Below are 8,307 nucleotides of genomic sequence, written 5' to 3'. Positions count from 1 at the left end.
GGGTGACCTTCAGCTGAAGAACGAACCTTCCTGTGCTTCAGTTTTCTAAACCTTTTTCTTTAAAAAAAAAAAAAATTATTTATTTATTTGGCCGCACCGGGTCTTGGTTGCCGCACACGGGATCTTCATTGAGGCATGCAGGATCTTTAGTTGTGGCATGTGGGCTCTTAGTTGTGGCATGTGGGCTCTTAGTTGCGGCATGTGGGATCTACTTCCCTGACCAGGGATTGAACCTGGGCCCACTGCATTGGTAGCGTGGAGTCTTAACCACTGGACCACCAGGGAAGTCCCAAGTTTTCTAAATCTTTGCATCAGTGGGGATAGTACCACCTTGTAGAGTTATTATGAAAATTAAATGAGTTAATGAATGTAAAATACTTAAATAGTAGCTGGCAGAAAGTAAATGCTCAATAAAATATTTGGTATTTTGATCATCATCATCATCATTATTTTCATTAGTCTCTTTTCTGTGCTTATCCTTTAGGGTTTGAGAGGTGACCCTTGAGAACCAGTTGGTGTGTCCTGTGTAAAAGATACTTAACAGATTAAACACAGGGAATGATTCTGACCTAGTCTCTGAAGAAGGTTGTTTCTTTATGTGCTGTTTTTATTCATCATCACGATTGTGCATCTTCTCTGAGTGTTTATTGAACATGAGGGTCAGTCTCTGGGAGTTAAATGTTTCCCTGACTCGAACCCATTAGAGATGAGCTGCCCTCCCATTTCTGCATCTGGCATTGGGGGTGCAGCAGGGGGAACCCAGTCAACTCAGAGTGGAAACAGCCATTGGCAGTTGAGTCCCAGCAGACTGGAGGGAAACGTCTTTGGTTATGCCCAATAAGTATAAAAAACTGAAACAGAAAAAAAAAAAAACCCTAATTTGGACAAAGTGATTTAAATGTGTGTGTTTTGAAGGGACCTGGAATAGGTTAGAGGAGGGAACTGACAAGTCTGTGTTTCTGGAAGATATGAGCTGAAGCTTTATCCACTGCTGCAGGCATTCACAGCGCCCCCTGCAGGAGGAAGCTTGTCACCTCATCTTGCTGTGCTGCTGAAGTCCACGTACAATGGATAAAAGTGGTGCTGGACCAACCAGCCGTGTGTGGGGCAAGGATCTGCTGGTTGTATTTACCACTAAAGTGTTTATTTCATCAGTTGATGGTTTACATGAGCAGCTAGAATACAAAGCAACTGACGAAAACCATCTCTCCCCCTCAAAGATGAGATATTTGAACCTTTTGGTAAACCCTGGGTGACCAACTGGAGTTGTCACACGTGTTGGGTGAAGTGTAAACGAAGGGAGTTCCTCACATGGACTTCGGAATTGCCTCAGTAAGACCCAGCTGTTACCTGGCCCTCCACTGCTGTATCTCATTTAAATCCACACAGGGCAAACTCCCCTGCCGCAAAACTGGGTCCTTTCTGGCAAATCTACTCAGCATTCAGATGGCAAGATAATGCCAGATTCACCCTGGGAAACTCTCCCCAGCTGGCCTTCCTTGAGTCAAGCCCTATGTGACCCCACCTTGGGGCCATGACCTTACATGGCCACTGGGTGTCGCTGTGCCACTGAGCTGGGCCACAGAGAGCATTTATCTGGCTGTTAAAAAACCCTGCCTCTTAAGGAAAACAGTGGAACGTAACTACTCAGATGGGTCTTAATTATAATGCAAACCTTGTCAAAAATATGATGTTTACTATAGGAGGCATTTTACATGACTATCTTTCACATGCTAGGAGATATTTTAGATCCAGTTTCAAACAAAATAAAAAGAAGAAAAGAAAGGCAAGAGAAAAGCCGAATGAACATTCTTGATTCCTAATCCCCCAAATTATGATATTCTGATATATTATGTGGTTGTATTGTGGGATGATGAACACCAGGATGGAGTTTTTTCCTTCTTTTTTTTTTTTTTTTTTTTTTTGTTTCTGACAGCTTTTATTCCTCCCCCAGCCTCTTCCAAGAACCACAGAAAAAATGTTTTTCAAATGAACACAGGCACGGATGTGTCACCCCATGATGGATTGCTCACTCCGGTTCAGCTTTTGATAATTAAGTTCTACTCTTCACAGACGAAGGCTATTCTGCCAAATCCGAAATACCCTGGAAAATGTAGAATTCGAAACTTATGAGAGAAAAGATTAAAAGAGCTAAATATATATGCATGGCGTTTGGCTAGGTGGTGGGGTGGGCTGCAGAGAAGGGGTGTGATTCGATATACTAATCCCTATAGGGACACATGGCGAGGAAAAATGGGGAATATTTACACACAGGGACAAGGTTGAATTAAGAGTAAGTAGATGACTTAAATAAAAAAGAACAAGGCTTCCCTGGTGGCGCAGTGGTTGAGAGTCCGCCTGCCGATGCAGGGGACACGGGTTCGTGCCCCGGGCCGGGAAGATCCCACATGCCGCGGAGCGGCTGGGCCCGTGAGCCGTGGCCGCTGAGCCTGCGCGTCCGGAGCCTGTGCTCTGCAACGGGAGAGGCCACAGCAGTGAGAGGCCCGTGTACTGCAAAAACAAACAAAAAAAAGAAGAACATTTAGGACAAACATCACTATAATAACCCTGACTAATGGGGGCTGTACTTCAATTAGGGTCTCAAAGGAGAAATATTAGATACTCCAAAACTTGAGACATTTCATATAGGTTTATCCTAAACACAGGTTGGCAGTACTATACAGAGACTAAAAAAACCCTCCTGGTTCCCTAGAGGTGGGGCAGGTTTTCTCAAAACTCTGATTTCTCTCTCTATAAGTCTTTCGTTTGGTGCCTCAAGGCTATACACCATTAAATACAATTTGCTAACTGGAATCTTCAACCCCTGAAGACTGGTTCTGAATCATGAGCTGCGGAATCCACGCGGCTGCTCCAAAACTCTACTATGATGTCCTGGCTGAGGTAGAGGGAGCCTGTGCAACCCCATGCGGACAGCATCGCACGCAGGCACATTGGCCTGGAGGCCACCATCTTGTTTTGCTGCATTTGTGGTTCAGCCGCTACACTCAGGCTGTGACTGGTGGAGACTAGCCCATCCTTTCACCATGGATCAACACCACGGACCACAACAAGCAACAGGAGTGGCTGAGTGATTTATTAGAAGAGACTGCAAAAGATACTTTAAAAGCAAACTCCCTCACTCCGCAGTGTAATGTACCAAGGGGGGGAGCAGAAGGGCCAATAACCCATGTAGCCATTACATTCTTGGCCCGGAGCACCCTCTTAGCTGGCTCGCTCAAGTGGGCAGGAGCCGGGTTTCACAAACCGTTCCTATCTTGAGGACTCCTGGTGTTCATTTGATCACCCTGAAAGCTGGATCCTTATCTGCCCCAGTAATTTATCTCTTTGGAAGGAGAAAGCAGAGGCAAAGACAGATACAGTCGATAAATACACTATTTTGCAGTGTACAATTAGCCTCAGTTAAATGTTAAAGTGCTACTGACGGGGGCTGCCTTTTTGCTGTGAAACAGATATTTTAAACTAACCCCAACTGGAGCTAGCTCTCCGCCAACCCAACCACTTTCTGCCTGCGGTAGTGGTGGAGAGACACTTACGTCTGGCCAATGGGAAATTTCTCAAGTCTGGAGGGAGGATGAGGGGGATAGAGATGAAAGAGGGCACGGTCAGGCCAGGTCTCTTTCCTCTTTGCCAAGAAGCTCTTGGATTTTGTATCCAATTTTTTTTTTTTTTTTTTTTTTTTTTTTTTTTTTTTTTGCATCCGATTGCAAACCTGGCCTTAAGGGCGGTCTGGCCTGACCCTGGGCTCAAGGAGAGTGAGATAGCTTAAACCTGCTTTCTGTCAGAACTCCCTCCCCACCGAGATGGCTTGGTGGGAACCCAGAGATAAAAAATGGGAACTGACTTCTTGCATGGGGCACGAAAACAGCAGGAGGAAAAGAGGCTTCCTGCCCCTCTCTGTCAGCCGATAAGCCTAATTGGCCAGGTCTGCTGCTGCGTGTTGATTACACCTCCTAACGAAACACCATTGATTGGCACATGGTGTAACAGTGGCCCCCTTGGGCAGTGTTCCCACCCCTGTTATTTGGACAGCAACCTCTTCCTGTGGTACGGCTTCCTAGCATTATAAATTGGGTCAAAGGTGGAAAACGTGCACTCATCTTGGGGACATCAGGGCAATTTCTGACTACTTTAAGACTTAGCATGTTACCTCTTTTGAGCAGAAAAGATGCCTTAATTGGATTCAGGAAGTACTGAGTTACTAATACTATTCTGATGGTGGCTTATGTTTTCCTGAAGCCTCAGAATTAAGAGCAAGGCTGTTCAGGGATCCCAAGCCCATGTGGCCAGGCTGGGGAGCAGCCTGGGCTGGCACAAGGCACACACACAGGCTCTCAGGGCTGAGATGGGAAAGCAAGAGGAAGGGAGGTTCAGTGAGCTGTCTCAAGCCATAGGACACTGTGGTTCTAGCTGAATGAGCCTGGGCAAAAGTTATACCTCCCCCTGTCCCCTGCCACACACACATAAGGCTTAGAAGAGTATGTGGTCCAAAGCAAGTGTTCAATGTATTTTAGCAAATAGTAGGATGCTATTTCCCATTGTCATCCCTGTCATTCCTCAACTCAAGACCAGATTTTGATCTATGGGGGCACAAACATTGAAAACATTATGGATACGGGGACTGGAGAGGGAACACAAAGAGCTTCTTGCCCATGTCTTGAGATCATTCTGAAAGCACTATGGTGCCACTTGGTCAACTTAAGTATACGTATAACCCAAGGCTCAGTTGTTCTGACCCTGTGTATATGCCCCCATGGAAATTCCCACACAGGTCACTGTAAAGAGCTATCGAGAGGAAATCCGTGGCGTTGTATTTTCTGGTGGCGGAGACTTGTGGGCCATCTGGGCCCCCCTTAGGAAAATTGAGAATGCCCACCATAGAGAAATGAGAAATAGAAGCAACAGACAGTAAACACACAGCAGAGGGGCTGGGGTTTTAATGCACGGTGTTACGGTGAGAAAGTAAGAAATACGATGAGAATATGCAATGTGATGCCATTATGTCGATTAACTATACATCCACACCAAGAATACATGTGTAAGGGCACACGCAGTCATGAAGATACACTTCAGAGGGGCTGACTATAGGGGCGGAGGACAATGGATATTAATGGGAATAGTCAGATAACCAAATAAATACAATGAAGTGGGTCTTGCCCAGATGGATAATGGCAATGTATGGTAACCGAGGATAAATAAAATTAACTCACCCCTCCACCCTGCCCCTGAGTTTCAAATAGAAGATGGATTACCCCTACATGTTATGAAAAGTAAAAAGATTGTGTATTCTTACATTATACCACATATGCAACAATGTAACATATTATATATATATATATATATATATATATATATAAAATGAATTAAGTGGAGAAAAGTTTAATAAAGTTATGCTTTTTCCCCATTTACAAGACTTTTTTGGGAATAATTTTGGAATAATCCAAAAGATTATTTTGGAATAATTTTAGATTAATAGAAAAGTTGCAAAGAAAGTACAGGCACTTCCTGTAGACCCTTTACCCAACTTCCCCCAGTGATACCATCTTACAGAATCATGGTATATTTGTCACAACCCAGAAACCAACATCAGTACCTTACTGTTAACTAAACTCCAGACTTTGTTCGAATTTCACCATTTCCCCACTAATGTGGAATACAGGAGACTGCGTTACATTTAGTTGTCAAGTCTCCTCCAATCTGTGATAGTTTCTCAGTCTTTCCTTGTTTTGCTCGACTTGGCGGTTTTGAGGAGTACAGGTAAGGTAGTTTGCAGAATGGCCCTCACTTTTGATTTGTCTGATGTTTTCTTATGATTAGACTGGGGCTATGGGTTTTGTGTAAGAATATCACAGAGGTGAAATACCCTTCTGTAACATGATGTCAGGGGCATACAATGTCAACGTGATTTTTTCACCTGGGACACTAACCTTCACTTGGTAAAGGTGGTATCTGCCAGGTTTCTCCACTGTAAAGTTAGCATTTTTCTTTTTTTATACTCTATTCTTTGGAAACAAGTCACTGAGTCCAGCTCATACTCAACAAGGGGAGAATTAAGCTCCACTTCGTGGATGGGGGCAAGTTTCTACCTATATTTCTCAATGCATTTTTTCCTTTTTTTATTGTGGTAAAATACACAAAACACAGAATTCACCGTCTTCATCATTTTTTAAATGTACAGTTCTCTCAATGAATTAAAAAATAGCTTTATTGAGACATAATTCACATACCATAAACTTCACCCCTCTAAAGCTTTGAAATCAATGATTTTAGTATATTCACAGGGTTGTGCAACCATCACCACTAAATATCAATAAGTTTAGAACATTTTCATCACCTGCCCCCCAATGAAGCCATCACCCAATAATAGTCACTTTTCATTTCCACCCTCCCCCCAGATCCTGGCAACCACTGACTCTAGATCTGTCTGTTCTAGACACTTTATATAAATGGAATCATCATTTATCAGCTGATAGATATTTGTGTTGTTTCTATTTTTTGGCTATTATGAATAATGTTGCTATGAATATTCATGTATAAGTTTTTTGTGTGTGTGTGGAGGTATGTTTTCATTTCTTTGGGGTAAATACCTAGGAGAAGAACTTCTGGGTCATAAGATAGCTCTGTGTTTATCATTTAAGGAACTGTCAAATTGTTTTCCAAAGTGGTTTCACCATTTTGCATTTCAACTAGTAGTGTATGAGGGTTCTGATTTCTCCACATCCTGGTTATGATCTGTCTTTTGGTTATAGCCCTCCTAGTGGGGGTGAAGTGATATCTCACTGAGGTTTTAATTTGCATTTCCCTGATGACTTATGATACTAAACACTATTTTCATGTGTTTATTGGTCATTTGCGTATCTTCTTTGGAGAAATTTCTCTTGAAATCCTTTGATCATTAAAAAAATTGGGTTACTTGTGTTTTTATTATTGAGTTGCAAGGGCTCTTTATATATTCTGGATACCAGGCCCTTATCAGATATATGATTTGTGCATATTTTCCCATTCGTTTGATTGCCCTTTCACTTTCTTGCTGGTATTATTTGCAGCACAAAAGCTTTAAATTTTGATTTGTCCAATTTATCTATTTTGTTGTCATGGTTGCTTGTATTTTTCAGGTCGTATCTAAGAAACTATTGCCTAATCCGAGGTCATAAAGATTTACTCCTATGATTTCTTCTAAGAGTTGTATAGTTTTAGTGTTAACATTCAGGTCTATGATCCATTTTGAGTTCACTTTTATGCATGGTGTAACGAAGGGCTACAACTTCACCCTTTTGCCTGAGGATATCCAGTGGTTTCCGTACATTTGCTGAAAAGACTATCCTTTCCCTCATTGAATTGTATTGGTACTCAATGCATTTCTGAAATGTCAACATTTTTCCAAAAAAATTGTTGGGTGTCTCCACTTTGCCTGCCCTAAGCCCAAGCTGTCCAGTCAACCATTGTTTCCAGTAGCATTTTAAAGATATTGTTTCATGGAAGAGCACTTGTGGGAATTCCCTGATTGTTCAGTGGTTAGAACTCTGCACACTGCTGAGGGCCCAGGTTCAATCCTTGGTTGGGGAACCAAGATCCCACAAGCTTTGCGTCGTGGACAAAAAAAAAAAAAAAAAGAAAGAAGAAAGAGTACTTGCTTTTGGTGGATCAGACAAACCTGAATTTGTTTTCCACCCCTACACTTACTGACCTCACCTCTCTGGAAAGTCACTGCACTTCTCTGAGCCTCATCCCTTTATCTGAGAAACATGCCAGGTGGACTGTAGGTGGGAGTGAGAGAACCTAGGAAAGTGCTTTGTAAACTAGAAAGTGAAGTGTCCTGTGTATTTTTTACTGATTGCTGCGTAACAAATTACCCCCAATCTTAGTGGCTTAAAACAATAGACATTTCCTATCACACAGTTTCAATGGGTGAGGAACCTTGGCATGGCCAAACTGGGCTCCTTGGCTGAAGGTCTCTCCCAGGCCGTGTTGGAGGTATTGGCTGGGTCTGTGGTCATCTGATGGCTCTCTTGCAGAAGGATCCACTTCTAAACTTGTTGGTGTGGGCGGGACTCAGCCCCTCGTAGGCTGTTAGGTGGAGGTGCCTTCAGCTCCTTGCCTTGTGTGTTTCTCCACTGAGTCACTCCCAACATGACAGCTCGCTTCATCAGGGCAAGTAAGGAGAATCACAGGGTGTGTGCACAACGGAAATCAGCCTTTTATAACCTAATCTGGAGTGATCATCCGTCACTTTTGCATATTCTATTCGTTATAGGTCCAGACCACACTTGGCAGGAAGGGATGATACAA

General features: G+C 43.0%; 1 non-coding gene across 1 annotated transcript; it reads right to left on the bottom strand.

Annotated features, from left to right (window-relative positions):
• Window positions 1-212: 212 nt before the first annotated feature.
• On the bottom strand, window positions 213-285 carry TRNAG-ACC (transfer RNA glycine (anticodon ACC)). The gene has a single exon. It is a non-coding gene; the product is annotated as a tRNA-Gly (tRNA).
• Window positions 286-8,307: the final 8,022 nt, after the last annotated feature.

The sequence above is a fragment of the Delphinus delphis genome, chromosome 20 (assembly GCF_949987515.2).
Source record: "Delphinus delphis chromosome 20, mDelDel1.2, whole genome shotgun sequence".
Classification (NCBI taxonomy): domain Eukaryota; kingdom Metazoa; phylum Chordata; class Mammalia; order Artiodactyla; family Delphinidae; genus Delphinus; species Delphinus delphis.
Note: the sequence above shows the minus strand (reverse complement) of the source record. Positions and strands in the feature narration are given on the sequence as shown.